General features: G+C 40.6%; 1 protein-coding gene across 1 annotated transcript in view; it reads right to left on the bottom strand.

Annotated features, from left to right (window-relative positions):
* The window catches only part of LHFPL2 (LHFPL tetraspan subfamily member 2), a 295,979-nt gene that overhangs the window by 61,922 nt on the left and 219,245 nt on the right, over positions 1–14,812 (bottom strand). The gene's annotated exons all lie outside the window — the stretch shown is intronic.

Genomic DNA, 14,812 nt, shown 5'->3' with positions numbered 1-14,812 from the left:
CCTCTGTGTAAGTGATATATTAAAGCAAACCTCGAAGTGTGTTGTATATATCTCTATATGTCAATACGACATGCTTTTAAACAAAGTAGATATGTATGTGTGTGCTATATAGTAGAAAGATAGACAGAATAGATAAAGACATATACATTTATGTAGAATACAAAAAACTTAGGAGGCCATAAATGTATTTTAGCAGCTATGGCATCCCTAACCGACAAATAGCAGCAGAGTTGTAAACTAACACTATGGGGCCTATCTATCAAGCTTCGAAAGAAGCTTGACGGCGCGTGTTTCTGGCGAGTCTTCAAACTCGCCAGAAACAGCAGTTATGAAGCAGCGGTCACAAAGACCGCTGCTCCATAACCCTGTCCGACTGCTCTGAGCAGGCGGACAGGAATCACAACAATTCAACCCGATCGAGTACGATCGGGTTGATTGACACCCCCTGCTGGCGGCCCATTGGCCGCGAGTCAGCAGGGGGTGGCTCTGCACCAGAAGCTCTTGTGAGCTGCTGGTGCAATGTTAAATGCGGAGAGCGTACTGCTCTCCGCATTCAGCGATGTCTTGCGTACCTGATCCGCACTGTCGGATCAGGTCCGCAAGACATTTCTTAAATAGGCCTCTATAAGACAATGAGCCATTGTCTGTCCTCCAGGTCACACAAATTAGTGAAATCAAACTAGGGTATAAAAAAAAAATGTAATCGTGCAAAAATCCTCCTGTGTTATCACCCAATCTACAAGCTTGGCTAATAGGATCTTAATTGGTTCATAAAGAAGACGTCAAAGCTAATATTGTGTCCCTGAGGCACACGTGACTGACAAATTACTCCATAACCAAAACAGACCAATCGTACATACACAATATTTTGGTATTGGGAAGCAAAATCTCTAGATGCAGCATTAAGAGATCTAAAGGGGCATTTTTCAGTGTGCCTACTGCGATTATTAATGTGTCTATGCAGCAATATCTAAAAAAATATCATGAAACCTAATGTTTGTATATTTAAATAGAAATGGAATGTCTTGTCTTTCTGCAGTTACGTTGCTACTGCAGCAGGTGATATTTACCCCAGGTCCTACTGTGCATAATGCAGGGGCGTATTTGGTATGTGCCGTGGGCAGCAGGATTTAATGTTAAGGAGTAGCGCTAATGATCCATAGTTATCTAGTTGGGGTACATGACCCCCTCCTGGATTTTGGTGGCGAGAAATATATGAGGCTATGAGCTGAAATTGGTTTGGAGGGTGGGAAGGGGCTGAAACAGATTTCCCAGTGCCTAGGGGCAGCAAATGATTATATAGTGGAAATACTTTCCCAGTGCTCTACACCAGTATTATTGATAATTAAGACTGTGTGCAAGTAATGACTGGTTTAGCAGCGATATCAGATACGGAGCATTGCACAAGCTAAAGGAAAGTCTGATCAGTACCGCACTCAAACAGAATACTGTATTTCTGAACCAGGAAAATGTTGAATTCAGTACATACATTTTATTCATAAACTCAAGATCATTGTAACTCCTGAAATTACAATAAAAAGTTATACTGATTAGTGCACAAACAATACTGAAATATTATTTTGATAACATTCTGATAAAGGTCAAAATTGATAGTGTGTGTTGGTGCATTTCAATAGAAATTTTTTGTAGTATATTCCCTTTAGCAAAATTGTTTCTAGTAAAAGTTTTTCCAGCTACATACTCACATATTCTTTGAGTTCCCCGTGCACTAGCATTCAGACACCACACCTTCTCAAAGAGTTAGAGGTGTTTTGTATGACGCGCGTTAAACTGGCATAAAACATTGCGGGACAGTTTACGAGTGGCGTGCTAAGAATTACGCGTGAGCAAAAAGGGGTTTAATCGCTGGTGTTTGCACACGTCGGGTGAAGCGCTCGTATTACAAGTTGAAAGTAAATGGATTGCTCGAGTGCAATTAAAGTTAACGTGCGTCAGGATAGCGCATCCTCAGTTCTCTGGTTAACTGTTTCGCGAAACAAAAACATGTCACAAAACAAATCAAAAATACATTACAAAGTGCTGTTACACTCACAATAACACTATCTAATAAAAAATATTTTAACAAAATATTGCACAAAAATGTTATAAGAGCTCAAAGATATGAGATCTCAGTTAGAAAATAAAAGGCAGGCAATGATAACGGCAACCTGCCGAAACGCATAAGCCTGTGTGTTACGCTCTACACACACATCTTTAATACAATTTTCCTGTAATAGCTGTTTTTATGCTGTTTTAAGTGATGAATCGCATCCTCTTCATGATTGTAGGCAAATTGTTTTAACAGAGATACATACATAAACATGTCTTTGATGGGGGAATACGTTAAAGCAATTGCGATATTCTAATTTCGGCTTTTTGCACGCTAACACAAAAACCTTTTACTTTTAAATTGTAATACAAGCGCTACCCGGTCCATGTAAAAAAACTTACTTCTAGCAGTGTTTAAAGGGACAGTCAAGTCCAAAAAAACTTTCATGTTTCAAATAGGGCATGTAATTTTAAACGACTTTCCAATTTACTTTTATCACCAATTTTGCTTTGTTCCTCTTGGTATTCTTAGTTGAAAGCTAAACCTAGGAAGGCTCATATGATAATTTCTAAGCCCTTGAAGGCCGCCTCTAATCGCATGCTTTTGTATTTGCTTTTCACAACAGGGGAGAGCTAGTTCCTGTAAGCCATATAGATACCATTGTGATCATGCCAATGGATTGAGGTTGAGGGTGCCGAGTTTGAGGTAACTTGTTACATGGATTGTAGGCATCAGTGAGTCAAGGCAGTTAAAGAGTTATTTTGAGTAGGATGAAAAACAGAGGAGAGATTGAAAACTCACCTATTCAGAGAGGTTTACCAAGAGTGTCTGAAGCTATACAAGGTTGAAGCCAGTCTTATTGAGTAGGGTAGAGAGTTCCAGGACAGGAGCAGTGTGTGAGAAGTCTTAGAGGTGTGAGTGGGACATAGAGATAATATGAGTAAAGAGATGTAGGTCAGAGGTTGATCAAAGAGAATGGGTCGGGAAGTATTTGGAGATGAATTAGGAAATATAGTTGGGAGTGAGGCTGTTGAGTGTTTGTAAGTTAGGGTTAATACTTTAAATTGTATTCTAGAGTGTATGTGGAGTCAGTATAGAGAATGGAAATGCGAACAAGCTGATGTAGATCAACGGCTTAGGTTGATGAGTCTAGCTGAAGTATTCGTAATAGACTGTGGGGGGGAGGTGGTGTTTGGGAAAGCCATTTAGAAGTAGATTGCAGTATTCAACGTGTGACAAAAAGAGGGAGTGAATTATTTTTCTAGTTTCTTTAGTAAGGAAAGGTCGGATTCTGGAAATGTTGTGTAGGTGTGCACAGCAGGATTTAGTGAGTGCTTGTATATGTTGGGTAAATGTGAGTTTAGAGTCAAGTGTGATCCCAAGTGAGCTGACCTGGTGTTGAGAATAGCCTCTCTAAGAGAAATGTCAGGTCTAAATTAGTAATGGCCTACTTACAACCATATTGAGACCAGAGATCAAAGCCTTAAAAGGGACAATAAAGTTGATTCAGATAGGGCATGTAATTTTAAACAACTTTCCAAATTACCTTTATCATCAAATTTGCTTTTTTTCTCTTGGTATTTTTTTGTTAAAGGCTAAACCTAAGTAGGCTGAGAGAATGATTTCTAAGACTCTGCAGTCCGCTGTTCTGTCGAGAACTCCAATCTGTCGAAAACTCCAATTTGACGTCACTTCCTTTATTTCCATACATCTGATTGGTCCATGCCCTGTGAGTGACAGGATTCAAAAACAATCAGATAAGCCCTGTAATTGCCTATCTTCACTATCTATTTTGCCTCCGCCTTTGTAAACCTCACTCCCCAGGGTTTACTTGGGGTGTATGCCAAAGGGTCTGCGGTGGCCCCCCAGACAGAGGCAAAACAGATATTAAAATAAAAGAGTCACCGGAAGTGACGTCAGATTGGAGTTTTTGACGAATTGGAGTTCTCGACAGAACACCCCCTCTTATCTCACAGTCTGGCTGTGAATATCTAATAACATGTACTGTTTGTTCATGTGTGCCATAGAGATAACATTAGGTTCACTCCCAGGGAGTTATTAAAGAGTCAGCACTAACGGTCTAAAATGCAAGTCTGTCAAAAGACCGGAGAAAAGGAGGCTGTCTGCAGAAGCTTAGATACAAAGTAGTCATAGGGGTAAAAGTATATTACTATAACTGTGTTTATACAAAACTGGGAAATGGAAAATAAAGAGATTATCTATCTTTTTAAACAATAACATTTTTTGGTGTTTACGGTCCATTTAAGCGCCACATTTAAGTTGAATTTTTTACTTTACTATCTCTTTAAGCCAGGGGTTTTCAAACCTGTTATTAGGTCTCCCTAACAGACCAGATTTTAAGGACATCTGGAGAGCAGGTGACAATCAGCTGATTGTTATTAGCCTGCGTTCAGCCAAGATAATCCTGAAAACCTGGCCTGTTAGGGATGCTTGAGGACAGGTTTGAAAAACCCTGCTTTTCCGATAATAGACGGAAAAAAACTATTGTTCTGCATCCAAAAATCCTACGAGGGATAGACTCAGCAAACTAACACTCTGCCTCTACTTACAAAACTAAATTAATTCAAAGAATGGAAAACAGCACATCTACAATCTGGGGTACGGAGCCACACACTTGCCAAGTCCTCACCAGTATTCATCATTCATGTAGGAGGAGGAACTATCCCAGCAACACCGGTGAAAGGCTTGTGACCACAATTCCATAAAGAAGATTTACATTGCACAGCTACAGTAGTACTCTCATATGTCCAGGAACTATCCACTGAGGGAAAGTTTGGGATTAATACCCCTGTAATTCTAGAAATCTTTAACACCTCTAGCCTTGCCTTTTCCTTGACAAGGCAAAGCACTATTGGGAGAGAGAGGGACGTAGGAGGAATATTTAAAGCTTTGTTGTGGGGTGTCTTTGCCTACGCCTGGTGGCCAGAAGATGAATTCCATCAAGTAAGGATTTTTTCGTGAACTACTGCCAACCTTAGAAAGAAACAGAATTTATGTTTACCTGATAAATTACTTTCTCCAACGGTGTGTCCGGTCCACGGCGTCATCCTTACTTGTGGGATATTCTCTTCCCCAACAGGAAATGGCAAAGAGCCCAGCAAAGCTGGTCACATGATCCCTCCTAGGCTCCGCCTACCCCAGTCATTCGACCGACGTTAAGGAGGAATATTTGCATAGGAGAAACCATATGGTACCGTGGTGACTGTAGTTAATGAAAATAAATCATCAGACCTGATTAAAAAAACCAGGGCGGGCCGTGGACCGGACACACCGTTGGAGAAAGTAATTTATCAGGTAAACATAAATTCTGTTTTCTCCAACATAGGTGTGTCCGGTCCACGGCGTCATCCTTACTTGTGGGAACCAATACCAAAGCTTTAGGACACGGATGAAGGGAGGGAGCAAATCAGGTCACCTAAATGGAAGGCACCACGGCTTGCAAAACCTTTCTCCCAAAAATAGCCTCAGAAGAAGCAAAAGTATCAAACTTGTAAAATTTGGTAAAAGTGTGCAGTGAAGACCAAGTCGCTGCCCTACATATCTGATCAACAGAAGCCTCGTTCTTGAAGGCCCATGTGGAAGCCACAGCCCTAGTGGAATGAGCTGTGATTCTTTCGGGAGGCTGCCGTCCGGCAGTCTCGTAAGCCAATCTGATGATGCTTTTAATCCAAAAAGAGAGAGAGGTAGAAGTTGCTTTTTGACCTCTCCTTTTACCGGAATAAACAACAAACAAGGAAGATGTTTGTCTAAAATCCTTTGTAGCATCTAAATAGAATTTCAGAGCGCGAACAACATCCAAATTGTGCAACAAACGTTCCTTCTTTGAAACTGGTTTCGGACACAGAGAAGGTACGATAATCTCCTGGTTAATGTTTTTGTTAGAAACAACTTTTGGAAGAAAACCAGGTTTAGTACGTAAAACCACCTTATCTGCATGGAACACCAGATAAGGAGGAGAACACTGCAGAGCAGATAATTCTGAAACTCTTCTAGCAGAAGAAATTGCAACTAAAAACAAAACTTTCCAAGATAATAACTTAATATCAACGGAATGCAAGGGTTCAAACGGAACCCCCTGAAGAACTGAAAGAACTAAATTGAGACTCCAAGGAGGAGTCAAAGGTTTGTAAACAGGCTTAATTCTAACCAGAGCCTGAACAAAGGCTTGAACATCTGGCACAGCGGCCAGCTTTTTGTGAAGTAACACAGACAAGGCAGAAATCTGTCCCTTCAGGGAACTTGCAGATAATCCTTTTTCCAGTCCTTCTTGAAGGAAGGATAGAATCCTAGGAATCTTAACCTTGTCCCAAGGGAATCCTTTAGATTCACACCAACAGATATATTTTTTCCAAATTTTGTGGTAAATCTTTCTAGTTACAGGCTTTCTGGCCTGAACAAGAGTATCGATAACAGGATCTGAGAACCCTCGCTTCGATAAGATCAAGCGTTCAATCTCCAAGCAGTCAGCTGGAGTGAAACCAGATTCGGATGTTCGAACGGACCCTGAACAAGAAGGTCTCGTCTCAAAGGTAGCTTCCAAGGTGGAGCCGATGACATATTCACCAGATCTGCATACCAAGTCCTGCGTGGCCACGCAGGAGCTATCAAGATCACCGACGCCCTCTCCTGATTGATCCTGGCTACCAGCCTGGGGATGAGAGGAAACGGCGGGAACACATAAGCTAGTTTGAAGGTCCAAGGTGCTACTAGTGCATCCACTAGAGCCGCCTTGGGATCCCTGGATCTGGACCCGTAGCAAGGAACTTTGAAGTTCTGACGAGAGGCCATCAGATCCATGTCTGGAATGCCCCACAGCTGAGTGACTTGGGCAAAGATTTCCGGATGGAGTTCCCACTCCCCCGGATGCAATGTCTGACGACTCAGAAAATCCGCTTCCCAATTTTCCACTCCTGGGATGTGGATAGCAGACAGGTGGCAGGAGTGAGACTCCGCCCATAGAATGATTTTGGTCACTTCTTCCATCGCCAGGGAACTCCTTGTTCCCCCCTGATGGTTGATGTACGCAACAGTTGTCATGTTGTCTGATTGAAACCGTATGAACTTGGCCCTCGCTAGCTGAGGCCAAGCCTTGAGAGCATTGAATATCGCTCTCAGTTCCAGAATATTTATCGGTAGAAGAGATTCTTCCCGAGACCAAAGACCCTGAGCTTTCAGGGATCCCCAGACCGCGCCCCAGCCCATCAGACTGGCGTCGGTCGTGACAATGACCCACTCTGGTCTGCGGAATGTCATCCCTCGTGACAGGTTGTCCAGGGACAGCCACCAACGGAGCGAGTCTCTGGTCCTCTGATTTACTTGTATCTTCGGAGACAAGTCTGTATAGTCCCCATTCCACTGACTGAGCATGCACAGTTGTAATGGTCTTAGATGAATGCGTGCAAAAGGAACTATGTCCATTGCCGCTACCATCAACCCGATCACTTCCATGCACTGAGCTATGGAAGGAAGAGGAACGGAATGAAGTATCCGACAAGAGTCTAGAAGTTTTGTTTTTCTGGCCTCTGTCAGAAAAATCCTCATTTCTAAGGAGTCTATTATTGTTCCCAAGAAGGGAACCCTTGTTGACGGAGATAGAGAACTCTTTCCCACGTTCACTTTCCATCCGTGAGATCTGAGAAAGGCCAGGACAATGTCCGTGTGAGCCTTTGCTTGAGGAAGGGACGACGCTTGAATCAGAATGTCGTCCAAGTAAGGTACTACAGCAATGCCCCTTGGTCTTAGCACAGCTAGAAGGGACCCTAGTACCTTTGTGAAAATCCTTGGAGCAGTGGCTAATCCGAAAGGAAGCGCCACGAACTGGTAATGTTTGTCCAGGAATGCGAACCTCAGGAACCGATGATGTTCCTTGTGGATAGGAATATGTAGATACGCATCCTTTAAATCCACCGTGGTCATGAATTGACCGTCCTGGATGGAAGGAAGAATAGTTCGAATGGTTTCCATCTTGAACGATGGAACCTTGAGAAACTTGTTTAAAATCTTGAGATCTAAGATTGGTCTGAACGTTCCCTCTTTTTTGGGAACTATAAACAGATTGGAGTAGAACCCCATCCCTTGTTCTCTTAATGGAACAGGATGAATCACTCCCATTTTTAACAGGTCTTCTACACAATGTAAGAATGCCTGTCTTTTTATGTGGTCTGAAGACAACTGAGACCTGTGGAACCTCCCCCTTGGGGGAAGTCCCTTGAATTCCAGAAGATAACCTTGGGAGACTATTTCTAGCGCCCAAGGATCCAGAACATCTCTTGCCCAAGCCTGAGCGAAGAGAGAGAGTCTGCCCCCCACCAGATCCGGTCCCGGATCGGGGGCCAACATTTCATGCTGTCTTGGTAGCAGTGGCAGGTTTCTTGGCCTGCTTTCCCTTGTTCCAGCCTTGCATTGGTCTCCAAGCTGGCTTGGCTTGAGAAGTATTACCCTCTTGCTTAGAGGACGTAGCACTTTGGGCTGGTCCGTTTCTACGAAAGGGACGAAAATTAGGTTTATTTTTTGCCTTGAAAGGCCGATCCTGAGGAAGGGCGTGGCCCTTACCCCCAGTGATATCAGAGATAATCTCTTTCAAGTCAGGGCCAAACAGCGTTTTCCCCTTGAAAGGAATGTTAAGTAGCTTGTTCTTGGAAGACGCATCAGCCGACCAAGATTTCAACCAAAGCGCTCTGCGCGCCACAATAGCAAACCCAGAATTCTTAGCCGCTAACCTAGCCAATTGCAAAGTGGCGTCTAGGGTGAAAGAATTAGCCAATTTGAGAGCATTGATTCTGTCCATAATCTCCTCATAAGGAGGAGAATCACTACCGACCGCCTTTATCAGCTCATCGAACCAGAAACATGCGGCTGTAGCGACAGGGACAATGCATGAAATTGGTTGTAGAAGGTAACCCTGCTGAACAAACATCTTTTTAAGCAAACCTTCTAATTTTTTATCCATAGGATCTTTGAAAGCACAACTATCCTCTATGGGTATAGTGGTGCGTTTATTTAAAGTGGAAACCGCTCCCTCGACCTTGGGGACTGTCTGCCATAAGTCCTTTCTAGGGTCGACCATAGGAAACAATTTTTTAAATATGGGGGGAGGGACGAAAGGAATACCGGGCCTTTCCCATTCTTTATTAACAATGTCCGCCACCCGCTTGGGTATAGGAAAAGCTTCTGGGAGCCCCGGCACCTCTAGGAACTTGTCCATTTTACATAGTTTCTCTGGGATGACCAACCTGTCACAATCATCCAGAGTGGATAATACCTCCTTAAGCAGAATGCGGAGATGTTCCAACTTAAATTTAAATGCAATCACATCAGGTTCAGCTTGTTGAGAAATGTTCCCTGAATCAGTAATTTCTCCCTCAGACAAAACCTCCCTGGCCCCATCAGACTGGGTTAGGGGCCCTTCAGAAATATTATTATCAGCGTCGTCATGCTCTTCAGTATCTAAAACAGAGCAGTCGCGCTTACGCTGATAAGTGTTCATTTTGGCTAAAATGTTTTTGACAGAATTATCCATTACAGCCGTTAATTGTTGCATAGTAAGGAGTATTGGCGCGCTAGATGTACTAGGGGCCTCCTGAGTGGGCAAGACTCGTGTAGACGAAGGAGGGAATGATGCAGTACCATGCTTACTCCCCTCACTTGAGGAATCATCTTGGGCATCATTGTCACATAAATCACATTTATTTAAATGAATAGGAATTCTGGCTTCCCCACATTCAGAACACAGTCTATCTGGTAGTTCAGACATGTTAAACAGGCATAAACTTGATAACAAAGTACAAAAAACGTTTTAAAATAAAACCGTTACTGTCACTTTAAATTTTAAACTGAACACACTTTATTACTGCAATTGCGAAAAAACATGAAGGAATTGTTCAAAATTCACCAAATTTTCACCACAGTGTCTTAAAGCCTTAAAAGTATTGCACACCAAATTTGGAAGCTTTAACCCTTAAAATAACGGAACCGGAGCCGTTTTGAACTTTAACCCCTTTACAGTCCCTGGTATCTGCTTTGCTGAGACCCAACCAAGCCCCAAGGGGAATACGATACCAAATGACGCCTTCAGAAAGTCTTTTCTAAGTATCAGAGCTCCTCTCACATGCGACTGCATGCCATGCCTCTCAAAAACAAGTGCGCAACACCGGCGCGAAAATGAGGCTCTGCCTATGCTTTGGGAAAGCCCCTAAAGAATAAGGTGTCTAAAACAGTGCCTGCCGATATGATTATATCAAAATACCCAGATAAAATGATTCCTCAAGGCTAAATATGTGTTAATAATGAATCGATTTAGCCCAGAAAAAGTCTACAGTCTTAATAAGCCCTTTTTGAAGCCCTTATTTACGATCGTAATAAACATGGCTTACCGGATCCCATAGGGAAAATGACAGCTTCCAGCATTACATCGTCTTGTTAGAATGTGTCATACCTCAAGCAGCAAGAGACTGCTCACTGTTCCCCCAACTGAAGTTAATTGCTCTCAACAGTCCTGTGTGGAACAGCCATGGATTTTAGTGACGGTTGCTAAAATCATTTTCCTCATACAAACAGAAATCTTCATCTCTTTTCTGTTTCTGAGTAAATAGTACATACCAGCACTATTTCAAAATAACAAACTCTTGATTGAATAATAAAAACTACAGTTAAACACTAAAAAACTCTAAGCCATCTCCGTGGAGATGTTGCCTGTACAACGGCAAAGAGAATGACTGGGGTAGGCGGAGCCTAGGAGGGATCATGTGACCAGCTTTGCTGGGCTCTTTGCCATTTCCTGTTGGGGAAGAGAATATCCCACAAGTAAGGATGACGCCGTGGACCGGACACACCTATGTTGGAGAAAATTATATGTGTGTGTACTGTATACGTGTGTGTGTGTATATACATATGTGTATGTGGGTGTATATACAGACATTCACCTACAAATACATACATACACACATACATACACCTAAACACATACATATACCTAAACAGATACACACACAATTTGAAACCAGGAAAGCTAACATTTTTTGTGACATCAAATAATCAAAAGAAATCTGAAGGGGCCAGTCAAAAACAAGACCAAATCGCCAAACTATAGGGCACTTAATCCATAAGATATCAAAGTAAGATCTGCCTGATTAGCCTAACAGTACTTAGATAGTAACAGCACCAAAACACGCTAAACTCATGCTTTTTTGTTTAAGACCATTAGCTTTATTCATTTAAAGAAAAAAACTATTAATCTCACTTAAGCTTTTAATCAACAAAACAAAAATGTCAAAACTTGACTGGACTAACTTTATCCTCCTACTACAAAGAGCATTCTCTACAGGGGGCCTATGTTTCCCCCTTTTACAATGTAGGTGGCCTGGGACCCATTTAATAGGGAGTGGAAGTTTATAGCACAGCTTTGCTGTAGGTTTGTGTAGATACACTCGGCATCATGCTAATGAATTTCAATTCCTGGCTTTTTTTTAAATAAAAGATTATAGTACTTTATGTAAGAAAGAAAACAAACAAACAAAAACTTACAGTAAATCAAGGTGTTACAGTAAATGACATCATACTTGCGCATACTAAACACAAGGACAAAGATCATGTTTACTTTCTTGGGTGGGACAAATGAGATATTATGCTATACAAAAGCCTTACGGTTGCACTGTAAATGGTATAAATAAGATTGGTTAGCAATTTAGCAGTGATGCGCTGCACCACTCTGACAAAAAAGCTAAGCAAACTGAATGCTGTAATTATTTTATTGTACTATTTGCTATGTGTTGTGACCACAATATAAAAACGCAACCTTTTACTATAAAAGAATGGAACCATTTTACACAAGATAGGAAGCTTTGAAAAGAACACATAGAATTAACCTCTCAAGGAGAGGATAAGCTGCACTAAGGCCATAGAAAAATAAACTATTAGCACTCTATTTTCACTCTACTTAAAGTGACAGCACTAACTTTAAACTATTAATTAAATATGTTAACAAATAGTCATCCATCCCTCTGTTTGCCCTACTTCATATTATGGGTACTTGCCAATGATGTCAGGACAAAAATATCACTATTTTCATGAGACTGACAAAAACAATGTAACACTAAATTCAAACCTTAAAGGGACACTCAAGTAAAAATTAAACTTTCATTATTCCGATAGAGCATGCAATTTTAAACAACTTTCCAATTTACTTCCATTAACAAAATGTGCACAGTCTTTTTATATTTAAACTTTTTGAGTCAAGAGCTCCTACTGAGCATGTGCAAAAATTCACAGAATAAGCGTGTATGCATTTGTGATTGGCTGGTGGCTGTCACATGGTACGTGTATGCATTTGTGATTGGCTGGTGGCTGTCACATGGTACAGGGGGAGTGGAAATAGACATAACTTTTAAAATTGTCAGAAAAAAATCTACTACTCATTTGAAGTTTAGAATAAGTGCTATTGCATTGTCTTGTTATCTTGCATTTGTTTATTATGCAAATCTACTGTGTTGACTGGTCCTTTAACCTGAAGATTATCCCTTTATTACTGATTCCCTAGTTTAGCCTAACCAAATACTGTTATATTAATATTTACCTCTGTGATTACCTTTCTCTAAGCCTCTACAGACTGCCCCTTATCTCAGTTCTTTTGACAGACTTGCATTTTAGCCAATCAGTACTGACTCATAGGTAAGTCCACGGGAGTGAGCACAATATTACCTATATGGTACACAAGAACCCGCGCTGTCTAGCTGTGAAAAACCATCTAAATTCACTGAGATAAGAGGTGGTCTTAAAGGGCTTAGAAATTAGCATATGAGCCTACCTAGTTTTAGCTTTCAACAAAGAATACCAAGATAACAAAGCAAATTTGACAAATTTGGAAAGTTGTTAAAAATTACATGCCCTTTTGACTCATGAAAGTTTAATTTTGACTAGACTGTCCCTTTAAAGTCTCTGCATCAGTCACAATATTTGTTATAGCCCCTGACACAAAGCAGCCAACCTTCTAAAATAATTATTCCTAAACACCTTAGCATTTCTCCCTCTCACTGCCTCATGGGCTGTGAAAAAAAAATATTATATGGAAAAAACAAAGTAAATAATCATTGCCGCTTTGCACGACACAGGGATTATTAATTAAAACTTGTAACTTGTAAAAAGAAAGTCAACTAATGGGTTAAAAGCATTTTGTACACTTTTGCTTGCATATAACTATGCCTTTAACCCCCAGCAAAGGGGTTAAACACATAGGTAAACTAAGCTGCAGAGCAGAAATGTGCTTTGAAATCAAAATGAATATAACTGGTGAACCAAACAAAAGGAAGCATATGTGCATAGCCACAAATCAACAGCTAGCTCCAAGTAGCACATTACTGCTCCTAAGTCTACCTAGGTATGCTTTTTAAACAAAGGATAGCAAAAGAATGAAGTAAAAGAGATAACAGAAGTAAATAAAAAGTAATTTAAAAAAAGTGCATTCTCTATCTGAACCATGGAAGTTTAATTTTGACTTTCATGTACCCTTAAACGGAAATTAAATATGCACCAGTACATTTATAACTTTAAATAAAAACATTTTTGCGGCTTATAAGAGAAAAGATACTTTTAGAAAAGGCTATTACGGTTTGAGCAGCATACGCACATATGCCCCTTGCACCAGCATTCAGATACTAAGCTTCTGTCATGCTAGAACAACTGTGCGTTTTAAACAGTAGTTAGCATGTATCTTAGAAGTTAATTTGTTATTAATTCTCTTACAGTAAAGTTTTTTTTTTAAATGTCCTATATTTTAAAGTCCGTCGCAAAAAAAATAAAATAAATATCAAGCATATTTAATGAACTCCTTTGCTGCTGGGAATTTCATAGAAAAATCCTAGAACATTTTCAGCTTTTTTGTTATCACTCCGTTTAGATAGGTAAATAAATAAAAAAAAAACAAGGCTTTATTTCTATCAAAACTACAGTTATTTATTTTTTAAAGTAGACAACCCAAAGTTTTGATCTTGCCCCAATTTAAGTATATTTCCTGCTACCATTTCACCACCTGATGCGATCATATAAAAAAATTGTTAACTTTTTCACAAACTTTGAGGTTCTCACTGAAATTATTTATATATCACTTGTGTAATCATAACACAGATGGTTGTAAAAGCTTCACTGTGATCCTTTTTGTTCAGAAACAGCAGAAATTAATGGCTTTGCCAATGCTTTTTGGAGATTAGAAGGCTGCTAATTGCAGCTGTGCACCATACTTCTGAAATTCCCAGCAGTGAAGGTATTAATTAGCTGGTAAGGGTAATAGTATTGTAGTGTAAGGATTACCCTCCCACCAGACACCTCTCTGATCCCTCCCAAACAGTTTATATGTATTTTTAAATTTAATTTATTCAGATTTTTTTCTGTAGTGTAGGGATTCCCCTCAACCATCCCACCTCCCCGCTATTGTTATGTAGGTCCCCCTCTAATTTCCCCTTTTTCTGTAGTGTAGCGACCCATCCATCACTCTCCCTTCAAAACGTATTATTCTAAATCATGCATTTAAAAAAGAAGCAGTATTTAAATAATATTCTGTACTTTCCCATTATACAAGACGGCAAGCGCCAACAGGCAGAACAGATCATGTGAGTCAGAGCGCTGGGGCAGCTATCCTGTGTAGGAGACCATGATCAGTATGTGCCACAGCACAAAACCCAGCATTTTCTGAGGAAAGTGCAGTTGTACAATCTGATATAATATTGCATTGCTCCTCTCTGGCACACAAGA

This window comes from Bombina bombina, chromosome 2 (genome assembly GCF_027579735.1).
Source record: "Bombina bombina isolate aBomBom1 chromosome 2, aBomBom1.pri, whole genome shotgun sequence".
Lineage (NCBI taxonomy): Eukaryota > Metazoa > Chordata > Amphibia > Anura > Bombinatoridae > Bombina > Bombina bombina.
This window is presented reverse-complemented; position numbering and strand designations above follow the sequence as displayed.